Genomic DNA, 24,463 nt, shown 5'->3' on the forward strand with positions numbered 1-24,463 from the left:
CACTGGTGGCGCAAGGCTTTCATAAATAAGGCCCTGACTTTGTTTGATGATATTGAGTGGTTGTACTTAGGTTCTGCGCAGTGTTTCTTACATGTTATTGAAAAATCGATTTTGGGTGCAAATGAATGGTATTTTTATTTGGCCCTTATTTATGATTGCGATGTGCAGCTGATGCATGACTTTAAACATGGGTAATAAGTGATGCACTGGTGGCGCAAGGCTTTCATAAATAAGGCCCTGACTTTGTTTGATGATATTGAGTGGTTGTACTTAGGTTCTGTGCAGTGTTCCTTACATGTTATTCAAAAATCGATTTTTGGGTGCAATTGATTGGTATTTTTATTTGGCCCTTATTTATGATTGCCATGTGCAGCTGATGCATGACTTTAAACATGGGTAATAAGTGACGCACTGGTGGCGCAAGGCTTTCATAAATAAGGCCCTGACTTTGTTTGATGATATTGATTGGTTGTACATAGGTTCTGCGCAGTGTTTCTTACATGTTATTCAAAAATCGATTTTTGGGTGCAATTGATTGGTATATGTATTTGGCCCTTATTTATGATTGCCATGTGCAGCTGATGCATGACTTTAAACATGGGTAATAAGTGACGCACTGGTGGCGCAAGGCTTTCATAAATAAGGCCCTGACTTTGTTTGATGATATTGATTGGTTGTACATAGGTTCTGCGCAGTGTTTCTTACATGTTATTCAAAAATCGATTTTTGGGTGCAATTGATTGGTATATGTATTTGGCCCTTATTTATGATTGCCATGTGCAGCTGATGCATGACTTTAAACATGGGTAATAAGTGACGCACTGGTGGCGCAAGGCTTTCATAAATAAGGCCCTGACTTTGTTTGATGATATTGAGTGGTTGTACTTAGGTTCTGCGCAGTGTTTCTTACATCTTATTGAAAAATCGATTTTTGGGTGCAATTGATTGGTATATGTATTTGGCCCTTATTTATGATTGCCATGTGCAGCTGATGCATGACTTTAAACATGGGTAATAAGTGACGCACTGGTGGCGCAAGGCTTTCATAAATAAGGCCCTGACTTTGTTTGATGATATTGATTGGTTGTACATAGGTTCTGCGCAGTGTTTCTTACATGTTATTCAAAAATCGATTTTGGGTGCAAATGAATGGTATTTTTATTTGGCCCTTATTTATGATTGCCATGTGCAGCTGATGCATGACTTTAAACATGGGTAATAAGTGACGCACTGGTGGCGCAAGGCTTTCATAAATAAGGCCCTGACTTTGTTTGATGATATTGAGTGGTTGTACTTAGGTTATGTGCCGTGTTTCTTACATGTTATTGAAAAATCGATTTTTGGGTGCAATTGATTGGTATATGTATTTGGCCCTTATTTATGATTGCCATGTGCAACTGATGCATGACTTTAAACATGGGTAATAAGTGACGCACTGGTGGCGCAAGGCTTTCATAAATAAGGCCCTGACTTTGTTTGATGATATTGAGTGGTTGTACATAGGTTCTGCGCCGTGTTTCTTACATGTTATTGAAAAATCGATTTTTGGGTGCAATTGATTGGTATATGTATTTGGCCCTTATTTATGATTGCCATGTGCAACTGATGCATGACTTTAAACATGGGTAATAAGTGACGCACTGGTGGCGCAAGGCTTTCATAAATAAGGCCCTGACTTTGTTTGATGATATTGAGTGGTTGTAGTTAGGTTTTGCGCAGTGTTTCTTACATGTTATTCAAAAATCGATTTTTGGGTGCAATTGATTGGTATATGTATTTGGCCCTTATTTATGAATGCCATGTGCAGCTGATGCATCACTTTAAACATGGGTAATAAGTGACGCACTGGTGGCGCAAGGCCTTTAAAAATAAAGCCATGAGTTGCTATTGTATAAACTTAAATATGTTGCAATTTATTGTTTATATTGTTTGCTTTTTAACATTACTTTGTTGTTTGCTAATAGTGGTCTTTCATGTGTTTTTTTAACAGAACAACAGATTCAAATCAACTTCTGAAAAGGAAGCAAAAATGCCTTCAAGGCAAAGAAATATCAAAAATACCATACGGAAAAGGAGAACATCAACAACAGACTTTATGGAATCCTCTTCAACAAGTACTTCAAAAAACACCAGAAAAGCTTCTGGTAAGCCAATTAAGTCTTTTCTTCGCAACATATGTCGTAGGAAAAAAAATGAAATTGCTAATGTGAATATACAGAAAAAGTCAACAAATCTAAAAAGGAAAGAGAAGCCCACAAAAAGTGTTTCCATTGGACCAGGAGAGAAGAGAATGGTTAGCAATAGAAGGGTAAATGTTTTTAGGGACATTCGTAGGCGAATGTTTCGCAATAGGGTAGTTTTAAATTTGCTAAAAAATGATAAGAAAAGTAAACTGAGAGCTGCTTTTTACAAGAAAAAGAAAAGTGTAGAAAAGATTGTTGATCAGGCTTTTGAAGTTAAGAAAAAATTATTTATTTTAATAATCAATAGAATTAGGATATTTAATAAGGCAATGGATGTTTTCAAATCGAACAGTAGATGGAAAAGAATTATTAATCGGAGTAATTTTTGTGAAGTATTTTCTGGTGAATGGATGCATAGTTCAAGTTCTGAGCCTTTTTTTAATGAGGAGAGTTACTTTCAGGAAAATGATTTGGTGCATGCAGTTGACACCAGTGGTCGTGCATATGAGGTGAAAGATAGTTGTGTGATGGAAAAAGAGAAACTTGTATCTAGAGATGCAGAAGAGGTGTTAGCTGATGAAGTTTTAGGGAGACGTACTAAGGGTCCAGTGTACACATGGAAATGCAGTAGTATTTGTAGTGTGCGACAGGAATCAATTGATTTGCTTCGAAATTTCTTACGTACATATAGTAAAAAAAGTCTCAAACAAAAAATGAAGATCCTGCAAGAGTTAGATCCTTGCAGAGTGAGAGAAAGCACAGGTTTGCAAGGGCATTCACTAGCATGTCTTTCTAGAAAAGTTTGTCGGAGTGTTTTTCATCATTTTAGGATGTTAGCAGTGCATCATAATAACGTAAGGAAATTAGTGAGGAAGTTGTATTATGCAAAAAGTCCTGCACTTAAGCTTAAACAGTTAAATACTGCTCTTTTGCATGGATCTGAAGTGGATGTGAAGACTATTTGTGAAGAAATTGAGTTTTGTTATTTTGGGAACAAAGAGGACAGTGTAGAAATAGATATAGTAATGGATGGTAATGCAGAAGATAATGGACAAATTTCAAGTATTGAAAAGTTTGATGAGGAAATTATCAAGTTTAAGGTGAAATCAAGTGAGAGGCCTAATTTAACTTGTGTGTGTTGTCGACGGACTCATTATAAAATTCAGACTAGGTTAGTTGATTTATATGCAAAAAGTGAATTGGAAAATAATAGTGAATGGGAGGATTTTGTAAGTTATTTGTTGGTGGAGAATTCTTTTGATTTGAGTTTGGATCAGCGTATTTGCACTTATTGTTTGAAAAAATTAAATGAAAATAGAATGCCTGCAAGAGCAGTTTATAATAATCTTCAGTTGATAGATATTCCTTCTGAATTGATGGATCTAAATACTTATGAATCTATTTTGATTCAATGTGTCCATCCTTTTCAGGCTATTGTACGCATGGAGCCTAAGACAGGGAAATTGCCTCCATCAGATTTACTGAGAGGATTAAAGGGAAGAGTTGTTTATTTGCCTCTAGATGTAAAGAAAAATATTAATACAATTGGTGTAGAAAGAGTAGAAGAAGATCCTTTAGTTATTCTAGTTAATGGGGTTCCAACAAAGAGTAAGAAAATTTGGCAAGATTTAGTGGATGTTAAAAAAGTCAAGAAGGCAACGTTGTATTTAGTTAAAAACAATGAGTACTACAAAAATGTAAGTGTTGGAGTAGAGGAAACAGCTACAGAAGAAGATAGTGATTCTTCAGTTGGTCAAATTGAAAAAGTTGATGTGTCTAGAACTGAAGAAATATATGAACATTATACTGTTCATCCTTTGCATTCCAAAGAAGTAATGGGAAATGCAATTGACTTGTTTCAAATGAAGGCAGCAAAAGGAAGTCCCATTAGTGTATGGGAAGAAAGTTTGGAAGCTCGTTGTTTTCCACAATTATTTCCAACAGGTTGTGGTGGACGATATGATGATCGACCAGTTCAAATTCCTGCAGCTGAATACCGGACTCTAAGATTATATGCAGAAGATCCAAGGTTTCGTCAATGCATTCCATATTTATTTCATCTACTGTTTGAAAGTGATTTGTCTGGGCTTTCTTATGCAGTTAATCATATATTAAAAAGTGGACCTCATTTGCAGAATGTTTGTGCAAGGGACTTTATGGAGAAAGTTAATCTGCAAGACAGTATTTTGGAATCTCAGCTAATCAATCTCATGGCATGTCAACGTGGAACCAACAAGTATTGGTTTCGTCGTCATGGAGAATTGAAATGTATGCTAAGAAACTTAGGAACTCCTACATGGTTCCTCACTCTTAGCTGTGCTGAGTATGCATGGGACGATTTACTTCAATTTCTACGAGAGGCAAATGAAAACATACCAAATATAGAATTGAAAACACCAGGAGAACTGTGTTCTTTAGATCCAGTGAATGTTTGCAGATATTTTAATCATAGATTTGAAGCTATGATGTCTTTTATTACCAACAAAAAAAATCCTCCCCTTGGAGAGGTTTTGGATTTCTTTTGGAGGAAGGAATATCAAGCGAGAGGTGCTCCTCATATACATATGTTGTTGTGGATTAAAGATGCACCCAAATTTGGATCAGATTCAGATGAAACAGTGATGAGTTTCATTGAAGAGTATTCAACATGTGCTGTTCCAAAATCTACTGAAGAAAACAATTTAAGGCAACAAGTTTTACGTTTTCAATCTCATCGTTGTGGAAAGTACTGTCGTCGAAAATTTAAAAACAAGGAAAAGTACTACACGAAATGTCGTTTTGCATTTCCTCGACCAGTGATTTCTAAGGGAAGAGTAAATAATTTGATGTCATCTCTACGACATACTGTGACGAGAAAATCTCCCAAAAACACATATAATTTGAAAAGAAATGAAGAATCTAAGTACATCAACGATTACAACCCAGTGATTTTGTCCATGTGGAATGCTAACATGGATATTCAGTTCGTTGCTGACAACTCTATTGCTGTGGCTCGATATGTGACATCTTACATCACCAAAAAAGAAAAGACAGAACTGAAGGAAATGTGGGAGGACATTTCACATGAAAAGAGTCTAAGCAAGAAATTATACAGTTTCAGTCTGAAGATGTTGTCGCATCGAGAAATTGGAGCATATGAATGTTCTGATCGGTTATCATCAGCAAGTCTCTATGCCAAATCAAGAACAATCATTTGGGTGAGTCTTGGTCTTGCTGCAACACGAAACCGAGTTTTGAAATCTGTACAAGAAATTGAATATTTGGCGGAAAAAGAACCAAACAGTACAGATATTTTGAAGACAAATATGTTGGATACATACTATCCAAATAGAAGTACTCACCTTGAGAACACATGTTTGTATGAAGTTCTTCAAAACTACAGTTATAAGAGGAACATCACAGAAGATATCAATAATGGAAAATATGCACTCATTGGCTATGAAGGATGTCTAGTGAAGCAGAAAAAAGGCCATTTGATTAATCATCGAAAATTGAGTTGTGAAGTTCTAGACAAAAGAGAATTTTACTATTTAGCTCTTTTGCAACTCTTTAAGCCATGGCGTACAGAAGAGGAACTACTTGGAGATTTTCTCTGTTATGAAGACTCTTTTAATGCAACTAAGGATACCATAGAATGTCCTATTTTTCTAAATTATCTGCAAATGTTGAATGAAGAAATGGAGCAAGAAACCACAATTGCTGAAGAGATAGCTAGAAACAGTTCTCAAGATAGTCAGAGCTCTACTTCATTGAGCCAGGATCCACTAGGAGGACCAATTATCCAAAATGAAGCTGCCACTGCCATGGATGAGGTGGAAAGAGCTATGGAACAAGCTCAAGAGGATGGAGTTAACTTAGAAGATTTGGTAAAGCAACTAAACATTGAGCAGAAAAAGATATATGATGAAGTCACAGAGCAGATTGAACATGGATTCAGACATGAGAAAAAAGAGTGCTCATGTATATTATTTGACCCTGTCCGACTGTATGTAAGTGGAGAAGCGGGGACAGGAAAAAGTTTTCTAATTAAAGCCGTTGCAAGTTATCTGCAGAAAAGGACTGATTCACCACTGTCTTGTGTTGTAACTGCTCCAACTGGTCTGGCAGCACATAACATTAAAGGGATTACTCTACATCGTTTATTGATGCTGCCAGTTGAACATGATAATAAATTGCATTACAACAAGCTATCTGGAGATGCGTGTTCTGAAGTTTCAAGAGTCTTGAAGAAAATGAAACTTCTTATCATAGATGAAGTAAGCATGGTCTCAAATCTAATGCTTGCTTTTGTGCATTTGAGAATGCAAGAAATTCTTAAAACAGACTATGATGTGTTATTTGGAGGAAAACACATTATTGTTTTTGGAGATCTATTGCAGTTGACTCCAGTAAAAGGACAACCAGTGTTTAAAATGCTCACGCATGAAGATACCAGGAAGTCCCTTGGAAGCATTGGAAATGTTAATATATGGCTAAATTTTAAATATGCTGAACTGCTTCAAAATATGCGACAGGCCAAGGATGAAGATTATAAAAATATTCTACAAGATGTAAGAATTGGAAAAATGACTGAGAAAGGGAAAAAAGCTTTGTATAGTCGATTAATTTCAAATTTGTATGCAAATGAAAACATTCTTCCAGAGAATATTTTTAAAAAAATGACTGAGAAGAAATCTGGGATATGTTTGATGCCAACTCTGCAAGAATGTTCCATCTTCAACCAAAAAATGTTAGACTTAGAAAATGAAGAGATTGTGAAACTGGAAGCAATAGATAAAATAGAGCATATGGGTGCAACAATTGTTTTGTCAGAAAATTTGAAAACTAAATTGCATTCATTGGAGAAAAGTATTTCAAAAACAGCTGGTTTTGAAAAGACTCTGAATGTGTGTTTAAATTGTCGTATCATTTTGAGAAGGAATTTAAATGTTGAAAGCGGTCTGGTAAATGGAGCAATGGGTTATGTTGTTGATTTTGTGAATTACAGAAATAGAGATGGAATTGAATTTTTAAAAATAAAATTTGATGGCATTGAACAAGTACAACAAATAAGTCGTTGTTCTGCTAGATTTTTACTTGTAAAAGACTTATATGTTCGCCGAAAACAGTTTCCTGTTTGTTTGGCGTATGCGGTGACAATTCATAAATCTCAAGGTTTAAGTGTAGATAGTGCATTGGTGAACATTGGAAGATCTGTGTTTAAAGAGGGTATGGCATATGTGGCATTATCTCGAGTCAGAACTTTATCAGGATTGTACTTGATTGCGTGTGATGAGACAAAGATTTCTGCCGATCTAGATTGTGTTAAAGAATACAATAGGTTAAGAAGAGAGTATGCTCCACATTTGCCTCAATATCCTCTGTTTGAAAAACGTGTGGTAGGCCGAAAAAGAAGAAATGAGGATAATTGTAGTGAGGTAGTTGCAAAAAGACAAAAAGTAGAGAAAACTGTAATTGAAAACAGGAAGAAAAAGAATTGTGGAGAAAATGTTGTTGGATTTCAGTTTGAAAATAGTTCTGGTGTCAACTGCTATGCTAATGTAGTGGTTAATGTTGTTTTTTTTCTTAAAAGTTTACAAGAACAGATTGTTGAAAATCGGGATCAAAGATTGTGTGGTTTATTGAATTCTGTGTTTCAGAAATGTAGCAGTATTACAGCACAAATAGAAAGTGTAACAGAAATTCGAAATATTTTAGATTTGTGTTCTGGTCAAGATAAATTTTCACAGAACATTCAGCAGGATTGTCAGGAATTTTTAATGTATATGTTTGGTGTTTTGGAAGATGAAGGTGTAGATGTAGATAATCTTTTCAGTCTTTCTTATCAATGGCAGCATGACTGCCACAATTGTAGTTTATCAAGTACTACTAGAATAGACACTGAAAGATTTATATATTTGACTTTACCAGACTGTAAATCAGTGTCTTTTAAAAATCTAGTTAAAGCAGCAGATCATAATATGGTGTGTACCCAATGTAACTGTACAATGCTGTCCACATTATTTATACAAAGGTATGGGCAGTATATTATTTTAGTTTTCCAACGATGTAGACCTGATGGAACTAAATTGACAACTTCTATCAAAAATTTTGTGGCTTCTCAGTTATCAATTTCTGGAAGGACCTTTACAACTGAAGCTATTATTTATCATGATGGATCTTCGACCACCTCAGGACATTATACATGCTACTTAAAATCTGAAAATGGATGGAGTTACTGCAATGATTCTCATTTAACTTATAAACAACGTTTGCCTTATGACTCTACAAATTCTTATCTAGTGTTTTTAAAACCAAAGTTTTAGTAAAGGGAATTGGCCTTTGAAGACGGGAATAGTTAATAAAAGTTAGTTAGTTAGTTAGTTAATCTAATATTTTAAATTATTTATCTCATGTAGATACTTTAAGTGCATCTCAAAGTAAAAAATACTGATATATCTGACACAAATTGGCCGTGAGGAAAATGTAAGATATGATGTTGTTAGATCTTTTTTCATAGGAAGTTGATGAAATCGAAGTTATAGAGCACAGCAGACTTTTTTTCACCAAAAGGACCTTCACTATCTGCAATCTCATGTAGATACTTTAAGTGGATCTCAAAGTAAAAAATACTGATATATCTGACACAAATTGGCCGTGAGGAAAGTGTAACATATGATGTTGTTAGATCTTTTTTCATAGGAAGTTGATGAAATGGAAGTTATAGAGCACAGCATACTTTTTTCCACCAAAAGGACCTTCACTATCTGCAATTTGGTCTCACGGAAAAGTAAGTGAATCAAAGATTAGTGTACTTATATGAGATGTATGTTTGAATGGGTTTTTTTAAACACAATCTTTTAGATTGTGTTTTTTTTTTCCCGCTGTTATATGATGAAGACTTTGATCTCACTAATTTAAGTGAAATTCAATATATTCTGAGAACAGCAAAAATAAATAATGTAACATATTGTAGAAGTTATTGTGTAGTTTGCATTGTGTAATTTATATTGTGTTCACATTGTCTTATACTCATTTTCTTTTTCACCCTTATTTACCTCTCTTTACTAATTTATACTCTTTTTTCATCGCTGTTTCTTTAGTGCACTTCATTCACAACTTCTTAATCTAATAGGAACTGTCTGCATTTCCTCTGTTCCTTCCACCACTTTTTATCTTTTTCATATTCTCACAGTACCACTGCTTTAGTTTCCTAACCCTCTCTTTCTTTTTCTCCATTTTTTTTCTTTCGCATCCATTGTACTGTAGTTCACTTAGTTCTTCCTTTTGTCTTTCTGTGTACTTACTCTCTCACTCCTGTTTTATCCATCGTTCTATACTAACTTCATTCCTTTCATCCCTTCACTCTGTTACTTTACTTCACTCACTCTCAATCATCTTCTATTCCTCTTTTTTATTTATAGTTTCTCAATCAGACTTCTCTCCTTTTCACTCATTTTCTTTTATTTTCTTATCTTTACTGATTTTGATTTGAGATCTTACATTCTTTTAGTATCTTATTTATCTTTAGGAATTTGTTTTCTTTCTATTTCTTTTTCCTTTTTTTTTCTCTTTCTACATTACTTTCTTTCTCTTTTTGTATCCTTCACTATTGCTTCATTTCTTAGTAAACTTTAGTAGATTTTTAAACCTCATGAACTGTTGCTTCTATTTTATTATATATTTTTAAGAAATTATAACGTATTTTTTCTTTTATCTTTCATAGATACAAGTTTGCATTGATTATATGGTAAGTGTGTTTACAAAATCTTTTTTGTTATCATCTTTGGTTTTATTTTCACTATTTTTCTCTCACCCTACCTCACCCCTGTTTCCTTACTTTGCTTTTCTCACTTATTCTTTTCTTCCATGTTTACTTCCTACCACATTCAACTTCTTTCAGTACCTTTGTCTATGCACACTCCTTCACTTACCTTTTTTACTGGTTCACTTAGTTCCTTTGTGACACTCCTTCTTTTACTCTCTTTCTTCTTTCGCTGTATTATTCCCCATGTCTTACCCTTATTCACTTACATGTACCCTGTTTCACCTCTCTTTGCTTATATTTACTGCTATTTACTATCCCTCCATCACTACTATTCCTTTTCTTTCATTCCGTCACTACCAGTCATTCACAGGCTTAACTGTCCTTCCTTTTACTTTCATCATCCATTTACATTCTCCCGGAACCTCTGCTTTTGTCTTCTTCCTATTTCTTCTTTTCTTTTGCTCCCTTATTCATTTTTTTTTTCTCAGTTATTTCCTCTTACACTTTTTATCTGTCTTACTATCTATTACACAGTCCCTCTGTGTTCCTCCCTTTAGCTCTCTTTCTCTTAACACCACTCTCTCTGTCCCCATTTCTTATGGTCACTTCTTCATTATTTTTTTTTCTTTTTTTTTGTTGATGCGCTGACGGTGCGCGCACCCGGGCGTTTATCGGTATGCGCACCGGGAGCGCTCCAGAGTCAAATATAAAAAAAAAAGGAAAAAACTATTTTAAAATAAAAATAGTATCTTAATATACATTATAGGGTTCATTTTTAGAAAAACATACCTTTCTCAGCTAAAGACATTTGCGAAAAAATAAGCTTAGAAATTCAATAAAAAGTACATAGGTATGAAGCCCTACAAAAAGTTAAAAATTAGCATTAAAAAAACCTATGAAATTCACTGAAAAAACCATAGGTTTCACACCAGTTATAGTTAGGAATTAGCATTTAAAAAACCTATGAAATTCACTGAAAAAACCATAGGTTTCACACCAGTTATAGTTAGGAATTAGCATTTAAAAAACCTATTAAATTCACTGAAAAAACCATAGGTTTCACGCCAGTTATAGTTAGCTGGAAATTTTACTGATATAAAACCATTGAAATTCCCACGTTATAGTTAGTCGGACTCACTATAACTTGCGCGTGCAATGCACTGCTGATGACATCACATATTACATCACTCATGACATGGTCAGTGACATCACTCATGACATCACTGATGACACCATCCTTGTGACACAGTGACAGACCTCCTCTCACTGTAAAGTAACCTTTGAAACACATATTGAAAAATAGAAACTAACATTTTCAAAAAATTGCATATACCCATACCAGTTACAACAACCAATTCAGTAATTTCTCCATCTATATACAAATTCACACATTCACCAACAGTTTTATGTATTCACTCATACATATACTCACTCATCATATGTAGTGATACCCCTATTCATTCTGTTACACACCGATAGTCATCAAAAACTTACTCATACATATACTCACACATGCAAATAAACTAATAAACATCCATTTATTTGCATATACAACTATACACACATTAGCACATTACTTCTAAGGAAACTTACACATACTTACTCTCTTAAACAATCACTTATAGAAACACATACTTATTTAAACAGGAACTCTTTCAATCTCTCACTCTCACATATACTTACTTATATACATCAATGCTCATATATACAAGATTAAAACATATGTAGTTACTCATAAAGACACTAGTGAGAGAGGCATTCACTCTCTAACACACACATATACACAATCATCCACCCATACAGTCCTGCACATATGCTGTCTTCAAAACACATACAAACAGTGAGTCAGTCATTGATGCATCTATGTGCTAAGTAACAGCCCCACCAAACGATACAGACACTCATACTGATACTAAAAAACATCTAATAACCCATATACACACACATGTAGCTACTCACCAACCCATGCAGCCACTTATACACAAAGTAAAACACTGATACATATATTTAAATATTTAAACATTACTCGCTAATATATGTATTCACTAAGATACACTTAATAAGCCAGTTAACCAATCAATTTTTTTTAAAAAAACATCCATTTAGACACTTATTTAAACATTTATTCTTCCATCGACCTTAACATATACATATATAAAATATATTTATTTTTCAGAAAGACACACATTCACTGGACGATGTCATCAGTGATGTCATTTGAGATGTCATCAGTGATGTCATGAGTGATGTCACTGACCATGTCATGAGTGATGTAATATGTGATGTCATCAGCAGTGCATTGCACGCGCAAGTTATAGTGAGTCCGACTAACTATAACGTGGGAATTTCAATGGTTTTATATCAGTAAAATTTCCAGCTAACTATAACTGGTGTGAAACCTATGGTTTTTTCAGTGAATTTAATAGGTTTTTTAAATGCTAATTCCTAACTATAACTGGTGTGAAACCATAGGTTATAGACCATATATAGTTAGGGATCCCTAATCCCTAACTATATATGGTCTATAACCTATGGTTTTTTCAGTGAATATATATATATATATTTATATATATATATATTCACTGAAAAAACCATAGGTTATAGACCATATATAGTTAGGGATTAGCATTTACAAAACCTTATTTTATTCGCACAAAACCATTGAAATTCGCATATATAGTTAGTTGCACTAACTATATATCGCGCACCCGCAATCCACTGCTGATGATGTCACATATTACATCATTCATGACATGGTCAGTGACATCACTGATGACATCACTGATGACATCATCCAGTGACTGTATGTTTCTGTAAAGTTAAATTATGTCTTACATATTGAAGAATGAGTGGATGTATAAGTGTCTGGATGAAGGATTTAGTAGGTGCATGACTGACTGTATGAGAGAATGATTAAATGTGTCTCACTGAGTGCATGGGTTAGTGACTAAACTGTCTTAATTTGTGCATCATTATGTCTGTTGTTCTGTAAACTGCTGCATGTGTTAATCAGTAGCTATATGAGTAACTATATGGGTTATTGATTGGTTGCCCAAGTATTTGTATGGGAGACTGAGTATGGGTGTGGGTGGCTGGGAGGTGTATGACTCTGTGCATAGATGTGTGAGCAGTTGATTCACTAGATGTATGGGTTCAAAAGTGCAGGTGGAAACAGCTGTATGGGCAGTTGACTGTGTGCATGAGTGTATTGGTGAGTGAAGGGATATCTCAGTGCTACATGTCAAAGTAAGTACATATGTAAAACACAGTACATGTGAGAGTTGACACATATAAATAACTGTGCATAAGAGCCAGTGAATGTGTGAGTGGCTGTATGGATCATTGTAAATTTGTATCAGTGATTGTATAAGAGAGTAAATATGTGTTAGAATATGTTTGAATAAGTAAGGTGTGTATATCTGTATAGTTGTGGAAATAGAGGTGTGATTGATTCGTTGCATGACCGACTAGGTGTATGAGTAACTCCATGGATAAGTGACAGTCTGTGAGTGTCTGTTTACACTGGGTGTATCTAAGGTTATATTAGAGTCTGAAGAGGTTCATCGTATTATGTCATCAGTGATGTTATCCGTGATGTCATTTGAGTTGTCATCAGTGATGTCATCAGTGATGTCACTGACCACGTCATGAATGATGTAATATGTGACATCATCAGCAGTGGATTGCGGGTGCGCGATATATAGTTAGTGCAACTAACTATATATGCGAATTTTAATGGTTTTGTGCGAGTAAAATAAGGTTTTGTAAATGCTAATCCCTAACTATATATGGTCTATAACCTATGGTTTTTTCAGTGAATTTTTAAGGTTTTGTAAATGCTAATTCCTAACTATACATGGTCTATAACCTATGGTTTTTTCAGTGAATTTCAATGGTTTTTTAAAAGCAAATATCAAAAGCTGTAAAATGTATTCTTATTTTAATGCAAAAATATATTTTATATGTTTGTAATATAATTTTTTTATTAATATATTTATGTATTTATTTTTTTTTTTTTCGCTACCGGTCCGCGAACCGGGCAGTTTCCCGTTAGCTTCATTTGGTTCCGCGACCCGGTCTGCGAACCGGTAAACGTTCCGTTAGTGCAACTACCGTGTTAGAAAACAACATCGTCACGCGTCGCGTAAGCGCGACGTATCGCGTGATGCGTCTTTTGACGCGCCGCGTTAGCGCACCCGGAAGCGCTCCAGAACGCGAACTGAGGCGCGAAGCGCAGCGCCCCGGAAGCGCTCCGGGTGCGTAGCGGGACGTGTAACGTAAGCATAACAGGTCATGTGACTTGTTCATAAAACTTTTCATTGGTTCATTTTACTTTTGGTTTCCTAATGATGTAAGGCTTGGTCATATGACCTAAAAATAACACTTTTCATTGGTTTAGAACATTTTTTTTTCCCAAATGATGAAAGCCCCACCTTTTTTCCTCACTCTGACTTTCATTTTTATGAGAGAAAGACCTACTTTTAATACCTTAGAAATGGCTTCATTAATAGCTGCAGCTGGTGCACCCCCACCACCACCACCACCTCCTAGGAAGAGAGGACCACCTCCTCAGGTTATCCTTCAACAAGAGGAGTAAGAAGAGGAAGAAGAGGAAGAGGAGCAAGGGGCGAGGAGGTTTTTACCTGAACAGCCGAGGAGGTCCCATGTCAAAGAAAATTATATATGGCAATTTTTTACATTTCCCCAGGGCCAAAAAAAGGTAAATGCCAGGTACGTTACCTGTCTGATCTGTAAAAAAGATCTGTCCAGAGGGACAGAAAAGAAATACAGTTATGGCAATTATACCATGCATCGGCACATGGACAGGTGGCACCCTATAAATTACAGTGCTGCACAAGTACATGATCTGCAGGATAACCCCCCACCTGTGGCCAGTACATCCAATAAAGAGGCAGTGACGGGACCAGAGGCGAGGGAGATGGTCCCAAATATCCAAATGAAGTTTGGCAATGTGAAGCACCTATGCTTTTATTGTGGCTAACTGATTTGCTACAGGGAGAGTAGCATACATTTAATTAATAAAGCTATTGACAATCACAAATGTCCAAAACGCCCCAGAAAATAAATTATCTTTTTTTTTGTTGCTCCTGTTGAGCCCTTTATAATGGATCATTTTCGTTTCTCCCCCCATCAAAAAAACAAAAAAAATATAAAACCGTTCAAAAAATACAAAAAAAAAATGTTCAGAAAAATAATAAAAAATATATAAAACAACAAAAATAATTAAAAAAAAGTTCTTTTCAGAACTACCCCCCCTTTATAAGAAATTGCTAGAATTTTTTGCACTCTGGCAACCTCTATTTCTTTTGGTTCGCTTCCCGGTTCGCGCGCCGGTACGCGAACCGGAAGCGAACAAAAAAAAAATTTTTTTTTTAAAAAGAAGAGTAAGTAAACAGAGAGTAATGTTAAAAGAAAGACAGTTAGAGGGAGTAACACAGAGATACTGTTTAAAGAGGGACTGAGAAAAGGAGTGGAAAGAGTAGAGTAAAAAAGTAATAGAAAAAGGAATGAGGGAAGTAGCAAAGGCAGGAAACTGAGGGTTAAAGAAATGAAGCAGTGGAACTAATAAAAGTTAAATGTAAAAGAGATGTAACAGAATGAGTACTAAACACTTACCTTATAATTACTGTTAACTTAGTCACGTATTATTTTTATACTTTCAATCTGTGAATGAGAGAACCTAAATTTTAAAATTGATAGAAAGTAGTAAAAGATGAGTGAGCATGAGACAAGATGAGTACATATTAAAAATCACAATTCAAAGTACAGAATTAATTATACATATTAAATGGTTTATTTTTGCTGTTCTCAGAATATATCAAATTTCACTGAAAACAGTGAGTTGAAGGTATTCATCATATAACAGCGGGGAAAAAAAACACAATCAAAATGATTGTGTTTAAAAAACCCATATAATATAATCAATCAGAAATCAGAACTCCTCAAAAGTAACTTACTTTCCATGACGTCAAAGGATGTCCTATGAACAGCTTATACTCTGTTGTGCTGTTATTATTTTCTGCCCGCCACTTTCTGAAAGATGTGCTCCATCGTTTTAAGAAAAATGAGACATACAAAGCAATTTAAAACAGCACACTAAATTACAGCAACACCTAGAATCATTATAATCCAGTTACCTACCCTAAATTCTCACTTCTGAAAACAAGTCAAAAGGCAACATTGCTTCATAGTCAAATACTAATCATTGCCGAAAGACCAGCCTTTTTTACATTTCGAATAAGCTGTGTAATATCTTGAAGTTGTTAAAGGACCATCATGTCATATAATAGCTGCAGTTACAAATGTTCTTCCTTAAATCGACGACTGTGCAGCCAAAACATTTTTAATTAGACTTGACAACTTATTTACATCCGGTTTATATAGTTGGAATTGTAAAATGACATTTCACCGATAAGTTTCTATAAATAATGTGGACAGCATTGCAGACTTACATTACCTCTACTCCTTCCTTTGATCTGCTGCTTGAATTAGCTTATTAAAAAAAACAATTTTCGCTCTGTGCTACACTTATCCACTAGGCTATATAGTTTAGGAGCCATTAGAACCTCTTGAAATTCCTCAGAACAAATCCCGAGATTCCTTCCCTAAAATTTTGGTTGTAAGAACACCAGGTAAGAATTTTGAAGGTGAAAAGGCAATCTTTTTTTGAAAGTTAAAACAGAATCATTGCAGAATGACCAGCCATTTCCAGACTTCAAATAAGTTGTGTAATGTCCTGATGTTGTTGAAGGACCCTCATGATATATAATTGCTGCAGTTAGAAAAGTCCTTCCTGATATTGACAGCTGAGAAGCCACAAAATCTTTAATTAAAGTTGTCAATTTTGTTCCATCAGGCCTACATCGTTGGAACATTAAAATGACATACTGGCCATATCTTCGTATAAATAATGTGGACAGCATTGCAGACTTACATTGGCTACACTCCATGTTTTGATCGGCTGCTTTTACTAGCTTATTGAAGGATACTGATTTAGTGTCTGGCAAAGTTAAATATATAAATCTTTCTGAGTCTACACTAGTAGTACTTGATAACGTACAATTCTCGCAGTCATGCTGCCATTGATAAGAAAGGCCAAACAGATGATCTACATCTACACCTTCATCTTGCAAAATATTAAGCATATACATTAAAAACTCCTGACAATCTTGCTGAATATTTTGAGAGAATTGTGTTTGACCTGAACATTTGTCTAACAGATTTCGAATTTCAGACACACTTTCTACTCTTGTTCTATCAGCGCTACATTTCTCTAACACAGAATTCAACAAACAGCAAAAACTTTGATCGAATTGATCACAATCTGTTCTTTTAAAGTTTCTAGAGAAAAGACAACATTAACCACTACATTAGCATAGCATTTCACACCAGAACTATTTTCAAATTGAAAACCAACAACATGCTCAACAGAATTCATTTTCTTTCTGCTTACAATTTTTAGTTCATCGACTTTTGGTCTTTTTGCTACAACCTCCCTACTATTAGGGACATTTCTACGTTTCCGGCCTACCACACGTTTCTCAAACAAAGGATATTGAGGCAAATGTGGCGCATACTCTCTTCTTAACCTATTGTATTCCATAACACAATCTAGATCTGCACAAATGTTTGTGACATCACACTCAATCAAGTACAAACCCAATAACGTTCTGACTCGTGACAATGCTACATAAGCCATACCCTCCTTGAACACAGAACTGCCAATATTCACCAAAGTACTGTCTACACTTAAACCTTGTGATTTATGGATTGTCACCGCATATGCTAAGCAAACAGGAAATTGCTTACGGCGAACATATACGTTTTTTACAAGCAAAAACCTAGCTGTGCAACGACCAATTAGCTGTACTTCCTCAATGCCATCAAATTTAATTTTTAAAAATTCAATTCCATCCCTATTTCTGTATTTCTCAAAATCAACAGCATTACCCATTGATCCATTTACCAGACCTCTTTCAACATGTAAATTCATTCTCAAAATGATACGGCAATTTAAGCACACATTCAGGGTCTTTTCAAAACCAGCAGTTTTAGATATAGTCTTCTCTAATGAATCCAATTTACATTTCAAATTCTCAGACAAAACAATTGTTGCACCCATATGCTCTATTCTGTCAATAGCTTCCAGTTTCACAATCTCTTGGTTTTCTAAATTCAACATTTTGTTGTTGAAGATGGAACATTCTGCAAGAGTTGGCATCAAACATATTCCCAATTCCTTTTCAGTAATTTTATGAAAAATATTCTCTGGCAGAACGTCTTCTTCTGGAAACAAATTTGACAGTAATCGTGCATGTAAAGCTTCTTTCCCATGCTCAGTCACTTTCCCGATTCTAACATCTTGTAGAATATTCTTGTAATCTTCATCCTTTGCCTGACGCATATTTTCACGCAGCTCAGCATAACTGAAGTTTAACCATATGTTACCGTTGCCAATGCTCCCTAGGCACTTCCTGGTATCTTCATGCGTAAGCAGTTTAAACAGTGGTTGTCCTTTCACTGGTGTCAGCTGCAGAAGATCACCGAAAACAATGATGTGTTTGCCACCAAATAACACATCATACTCTGTTTTAAGAACTTCCTGCATTCTCAAATGCACAAAGGCGAGCATGACATTGGAAACCATGCTTACTTCGTCAATGATAAGAAGTTTCATCTTCTTCAGGACTCTAGATACTTCACAACAAGCATCTCCCGATAACTTGTGGTATTGTAATTTGTTATCATGCTCCACTGGCAGCATCAGTAGATGATGCAAAGTAATACCTTTAATGTTATGTGCTGCCAGACCAGTTGGAGCGGTGACAACACAAGACAGCGATGACTCAGTCCTTTTCTGCAAATAACATGAAATTGCTTTAATGAGGAAACTTTTTCCAGTTCCTGCTTCTCCACTCACGTACAGTCGGATAGGCTTCAACGACGTACATGAGCACTCTTTCTTCTCATGACTTAATCCATGATCAATCTGGCTGGTAACTTCATCATTTATTTTCCTCTGCTCAACGTTGAGTTGTCTTTCCAAATCTTCTAAGTTAACCATATCCTCCTGAGCATGTGCCATGGCTCTTTCCACTTCAATCATGGCAGTGGCAGCTTCATTTTCGATAACTGGTCCTCCTAGTGGATCCTGACTCAATGATACAGAACTCTGACTGTCCTGAGATCTGTCTCTAGCAATCTCTGCTGCTATTGTGGAAAGGGGCGACCACTCGGTCCCCCCGAACGTATGGCAGAGTGCCTCGATCCCCCCGGGAAGCCATTTTTGGGCGGGAGGCGCGTCTCGGCTGGTATGCCCGAAGCGGCGTAGCCGGGGCGCGCTTTTTCCCGCCCTCGAGTGGGCTGGCCTAGACACGGACACCGCCGGCCACGCCCTCGGGGCAGGCAGGGGCGGGTTTACGCCCGCCCTGAAGATGGATAAAAGAAGACGCAAGACCAGAAGACATCCTCTTGTTCCTGTGCTCTGAAGCTGCACCTCCCCGCTGCACGTGAGCTCGAGACGGAACGAAGAGCCAATTTTGAGCGTTTTAATCGTTCTTGTTTGTTTTTCAGTTACTTTGTTGGAGAATGCCGAAGAAGGTTGGAAAGCGCATGAATACCGACCAGATGCTGCATGTTATCATGAAGGAGATGTCCGAGCTAAAGAAGCGGGTGGACAAGAATGAGGAAAGGGATCACAAACGTCCTTTGGCGGGAGCAGCCCCGGGAGGGAAAAACAAGAGGCCCAGGAGGGGAGCAGCGGGAGAGGAGATTCCCGGTCCCAGTGCTCCGCTCGAGGCTCCAACTCCCGTGCCAGAGGAGGTGAATCCGATCACCCCCGTGTCCGAAGATGATATGCCGCCCGAGTTGGCAGCACAATTGGCAGCGTGGTTGGGAAAAGGTAACGAGGGCGCCACGGCTGTCGAAGCGCAGGCGCTGATAAAGCAATTGCGTGAGAAACGGGAAGCAGCCAAGGTGCCCGTGCCGGCTGCAGTGGGGGACAAGACACCAGGGACGGTTGCAACCACAGAAGCAGCGTCAGGTGCAGGTAAGCGGCCATTGCCGATCGCGAGGGATGAGTCAACACCCTCTCGGAGAGAAAAGTTGGGGCAACATGTTCCTTTGGCAATTAAGGAAAAGATTTGGGCGGGGGAATATGTGAACATTTTTTCTTTGCTTGTTGATCATTATGAGGTGGAGCATGTAAAGAGTCAGAAGGATCTCATGCATCCGAGTGTTTGGCGCGCAAAAATGGCCGCCTTTAAGGTGAATGAGAATATCGCCAATTGGGGCAATGCCTGGGGAATCTTTACATCAATCCTGGGGGAACGTAGGCCTGAGTTGCTTTCCGAGTTCCCAATCTACCAATCACGAATCATGGGGTACTCGACATCACACCAGGGAAACCATTGGTTTTGTTACGATAATATGTTCAGGAAGGAAAAGGAGCATAATAAAAGTTTAACCTGGGATTGTTATGATGCCTTGACCTGGGATAAAATGAAAGAGTCAGGAATGTTAAAAATGCCGTTGGTGGGAAGTAATGTGGGGGAATCCTCCCGGCAATATGCAGGGACGCCCTTTCGATCAGGTTCGGGGGCCGACGATCACTCGAAACCTACCGGCAATACCGGAAGAAAGGGTTTCTGTTTTAATTACAACAGAGGAAAATGTACGAGACCGCAGGGATCGTGTAAATTCAAACATGAATGTAGTGGTTGTGGGTCGTCCCATCCTGAGGTCTCGTGCAGAGCCAGAACGGGTGATAACGGGGGGAGAGGAGGTGCCAAACAGGTCTAATATAGTCCGAGGGGCGCCTTTACCCACTCCCATTGATACCCTGGCAATGATCCCTTGGCTCAGTGATTACCCGGATCGTACTTCTGCTGGGGTGCTGCGAGACGGTTTTACGTATGGTTTCCGCATCCCGGTAGGGGACTTTCAGGGTGTGGGTAAGTGTAAAAACCAACTTTCTGTCCTGCAGCATACAACCGTAGTACAGGATAAGACCCGGAAAGAGGTGACTCGAGGTCGGGTCGCTGGCCCGTTTAGTGTACCCCCGGTCCAGAATTTTGTATGCTCTCCCTTAGGGGTAGTCCCCAAGAAGGACCCTGGAGAGTTCCGACTAATTCATAATTTATCAGCTCCACGAGGTCTTTCCGTAAATGAGGCAATCGATCCAGAAGTGTGTTCGGTGCGGTACGCATCCTTCGATGAGGCCGTAGCCATTTTGAATCGCCTGGGGCCCGGGGCGCTGATGGCGAAGTCAGATATCGAGTCAGCGTTCCGATTGCTCCCGGTACACCCAGACGACCAGCGTCTCCTAGGTTTCATGTTTCAGGGTTGTTATTACATGGATAAGTGTATGCCAATGGGGTGTTCTATATCCTGTGCTTATTTCGAGAAATTCAGTAGTTTTCTACAATGGGTCTTCACAAAGAAAACGGGTTTCCAAGATGTAATGCACTACCTGACGATTTCTTGTTTCTTGGGGCAGCCGGGGGTCTTGAATGCGGCCGGGCCTTGGCCGAATTTTGTGTGTTGATGAAACAGTTAGGTGTGCCATTGGCGCCGGGTAAAACAGTGGGTCCTACGACTTGCCTCGAGTTTCTGGGGATCGAGTTGGACTCCATTGAGGGGTGTTTCCGTTTGCCAGCCGAGAAAGTGTTAAAGTTCAGGGCTGCGCTGCAAGTGTGTATAAATGCATCAAAAGTTACGCTGCAACAATTACAGCAGGTGGTGGGACAGTTGAATTTTGCCTTGAGGGTAATACCAATGGCCCGCCCTTTTTCCCGGTCAATTGCCCAAGCGATGGTCGGCCTTAAAGAAGGCCATCATCGCACGAGACTATCGGCCGAGATCCGCCAGGACATGCGTATTTGGTTAGCATTCTTGGCGGATTTCAATGGTAGAATCGTCTGGAATACACCAGCCGTGTCTTCTGAGGAGCTGGGGCTATGGACAGATTCGGCGGGAAGCATAGGTTTTGGCGCCATCTTCGGCACAAAATGGTCGGCACAAAGATGGCCGACATGGTGGCATGAGAATGGTCTGACGAGTAATATCGCTTTCCTCGAACTGTTTCCCATCTTGGTGGCCTTGAGAACATGGCCCGATGGGTTCAAAAATCACTCTGTCATATTTTGGTCTGACAATATGACCGTGGTCGAGTGTATCAATAGTCAGGCAGCACGTTGTAAACTGATCTTAAGACTGCTTAAAGAAATTGTTTTACTATGTATGCAATTGAACGTGCTATTCAGAGCAAAACACGTTCCAGGGGTGATGAATCAGGCAGCTGACGCACTGTCTCGTTTTCAAATGCAGGTTTTTTCGGGTTTCCTTCCCTCAGCGGACCCGGAGCCGGCACCCTTTACCGAAGCTCTCTGGTCTCTCGGTGCCCCGAACTTCGTCACCTCGTGGGAGAGAGTCTAGCACCAAGGACGAGGAAGGCATATGAAGGGGCGTTTCGGGCCTATTTAGCCTTTTTGGGGAGTGATAGAGAGCAACTCTGGGGTCATGAGGAATGGGTGGTGAATTTCCTGATGTCCTTACGTAGGGCTGGGAAATCAGTGGCTACGGCCCAGAGGCATCGTGCTGCCATTTCCTTTGTTGCCAGAGCACACGCTATCCAGGACCCAACAGCGTCTTTCGTCGTACAGAAAGCGCTGCGTGGGTGGCAACGCCTTGAGGGTCGCAGAGTCGATGAAAGGCGCCCGATAGGTTTGGATAGATTGTCCCAGTTGTTGGCTACACTTCCTGCCACATGTTCATCTCAGTTTGAGGCGGTGCTGTTCCGAGCCGCGTTTACGCTAGCATTTCACTGTGCAATGCGGGTAAGCGAACTAGTTGCAAGGAACAAACTGGATGGGGCGGGGGGTTTGTGCCAAGAACACGTTCAGATCAGGGGGGAAACAATGACTGTCTCCTTTGTAAGGTCTAAGACTGACCAAGATGGGATGGGTGACTGCGTCATCATACGCAGGATTCCCGGGTCCTCCATATGTCCGGTAAAGTGTTTAGAGGATTACCTAGCACATAGGGTGGCATCATGGGGGGGGGACTTTGTTGAGACACGCGGACGCCACCCCACTGACGAAATTTCAGTTTCAGCGGGTGCTTGCGATGTCTATTGCCGCTGCGGGCTTGAACCCGGGCGAATTTGGGACCCATTCCTTTCGGATAGGGGCTGCTACGGAAGCTACAGCCAGGGGTCTTAATGTTGAGCAAGTGAAACGAATGGGGCGTTGGTCCTCCAATTGTTATAAAAGATATGTGCGGTTGCACATGTTGTGAAGCTGTAATTATGTACTCTGTACTCACGCTTCTTGTTTTTGTTTGGTTTCAGTTACGCAAGCCTACGAGGCGGGGCGGACTATGCAGTCGACCCTACACCGGGCCAGCGGTCAGACATCACCGGCTGTGAAAAAGGAGGTGTGGGTCGTGGGCCACTCATACGTGAGGCGTGCCGCAGACGTATTCAAAGCAGGTGACATGATTCACGTAGCTGGGGAATACGGGTACAGGATGTCCTTCTACGGAAGGGGCGGTCTCTGTATTGACCAGTTTCAAACATTTTTCGAGGGTTTGTTAGGGCGGACAAGGTCACCGCCGTCTATAGTTATAGAGCATGTTGGGGGCAATGATTTGGTCACCATCGGTAGACGACTACTCCTGGAGGCAATGCTTTCCACTGTAAGTTGGTTGGCGAGGAGAGTTCCGGGGTGCACAATTGCATGGTCCCATTTGATTCCACGAAAGGTGTGGCGGGGGGCTATCTCTATACCTGCTTTGAATCACTCTGTTAGAAAGCTTAACAATAAAGTGAGTAGGTTGTTCCGTTCCAGGACATTGCATTCTATTTCTCATAGCTGTATTAATGATGACAGGATGTATTCGGGGGATGGTGTGCATTTGTCTTGGGTGGGGAATGAGTTGTTCTTAGGAGACTTCTTAGCATGGTTAAAATCTTTGAAACATGACCTTTAGGTAGGAGTTTGTGGGGGGTCCGGATAGCCGGTCAACTATCCGGCCTGTGGCGGTAAGGTCATGATCGGTGAGCACTAATTGGAAGATCCCTATGAGTGGGCGTCACCCAACACGGATGGGAGCGCTCGGGGGAGGTGGCCTTTGGCCCCTCAACGGGGAGGCGGTCCCTTCTAAGGATGGGTCGCCGAAAGAAGAGGAAAGGCGGTCAAGGCCCCTTCCTGTGTAGGAGGGGTTACAGCCCCCTCCTGGGGAATTTCCCGGGGCCAGTGACATCTGCGACGGCAGATGCGGTAAGTTGTGTGGGGTTGGGGGGAGGTCTACGATACCTTCTAGATACCTCACACGAGTCTTCGAACGACCTTTAACTGGCGTCGAGTTGATAAGTGCCCCCGTCAAGACAAGGGAAATTGTAGTAGTTGCACGTGAGTACGCCTCAGTGCTGTCGCCCCTCCCAAGTGGGGGGGGTATGTCTGGTTAGGGATCTTGACACCGGTTACGACCTTGCCGTTGGCCCTTAAACGTT

This window comes from Lissotriton vulgaris, chromosome 3_1 (assembly GCF_964263255.1).
Source record: "Lissotriton vulgaris chromosome 3_1, aLisVul1.2, whole genome shotgun sequence".
Taxonomy (NCBI): domain Eukaryota; kingdom Metazoa; phylum Chordata; class Amphibia; order Caudata; family Salamandridae; genus Lissotriton; species Lissotriton vulgaris.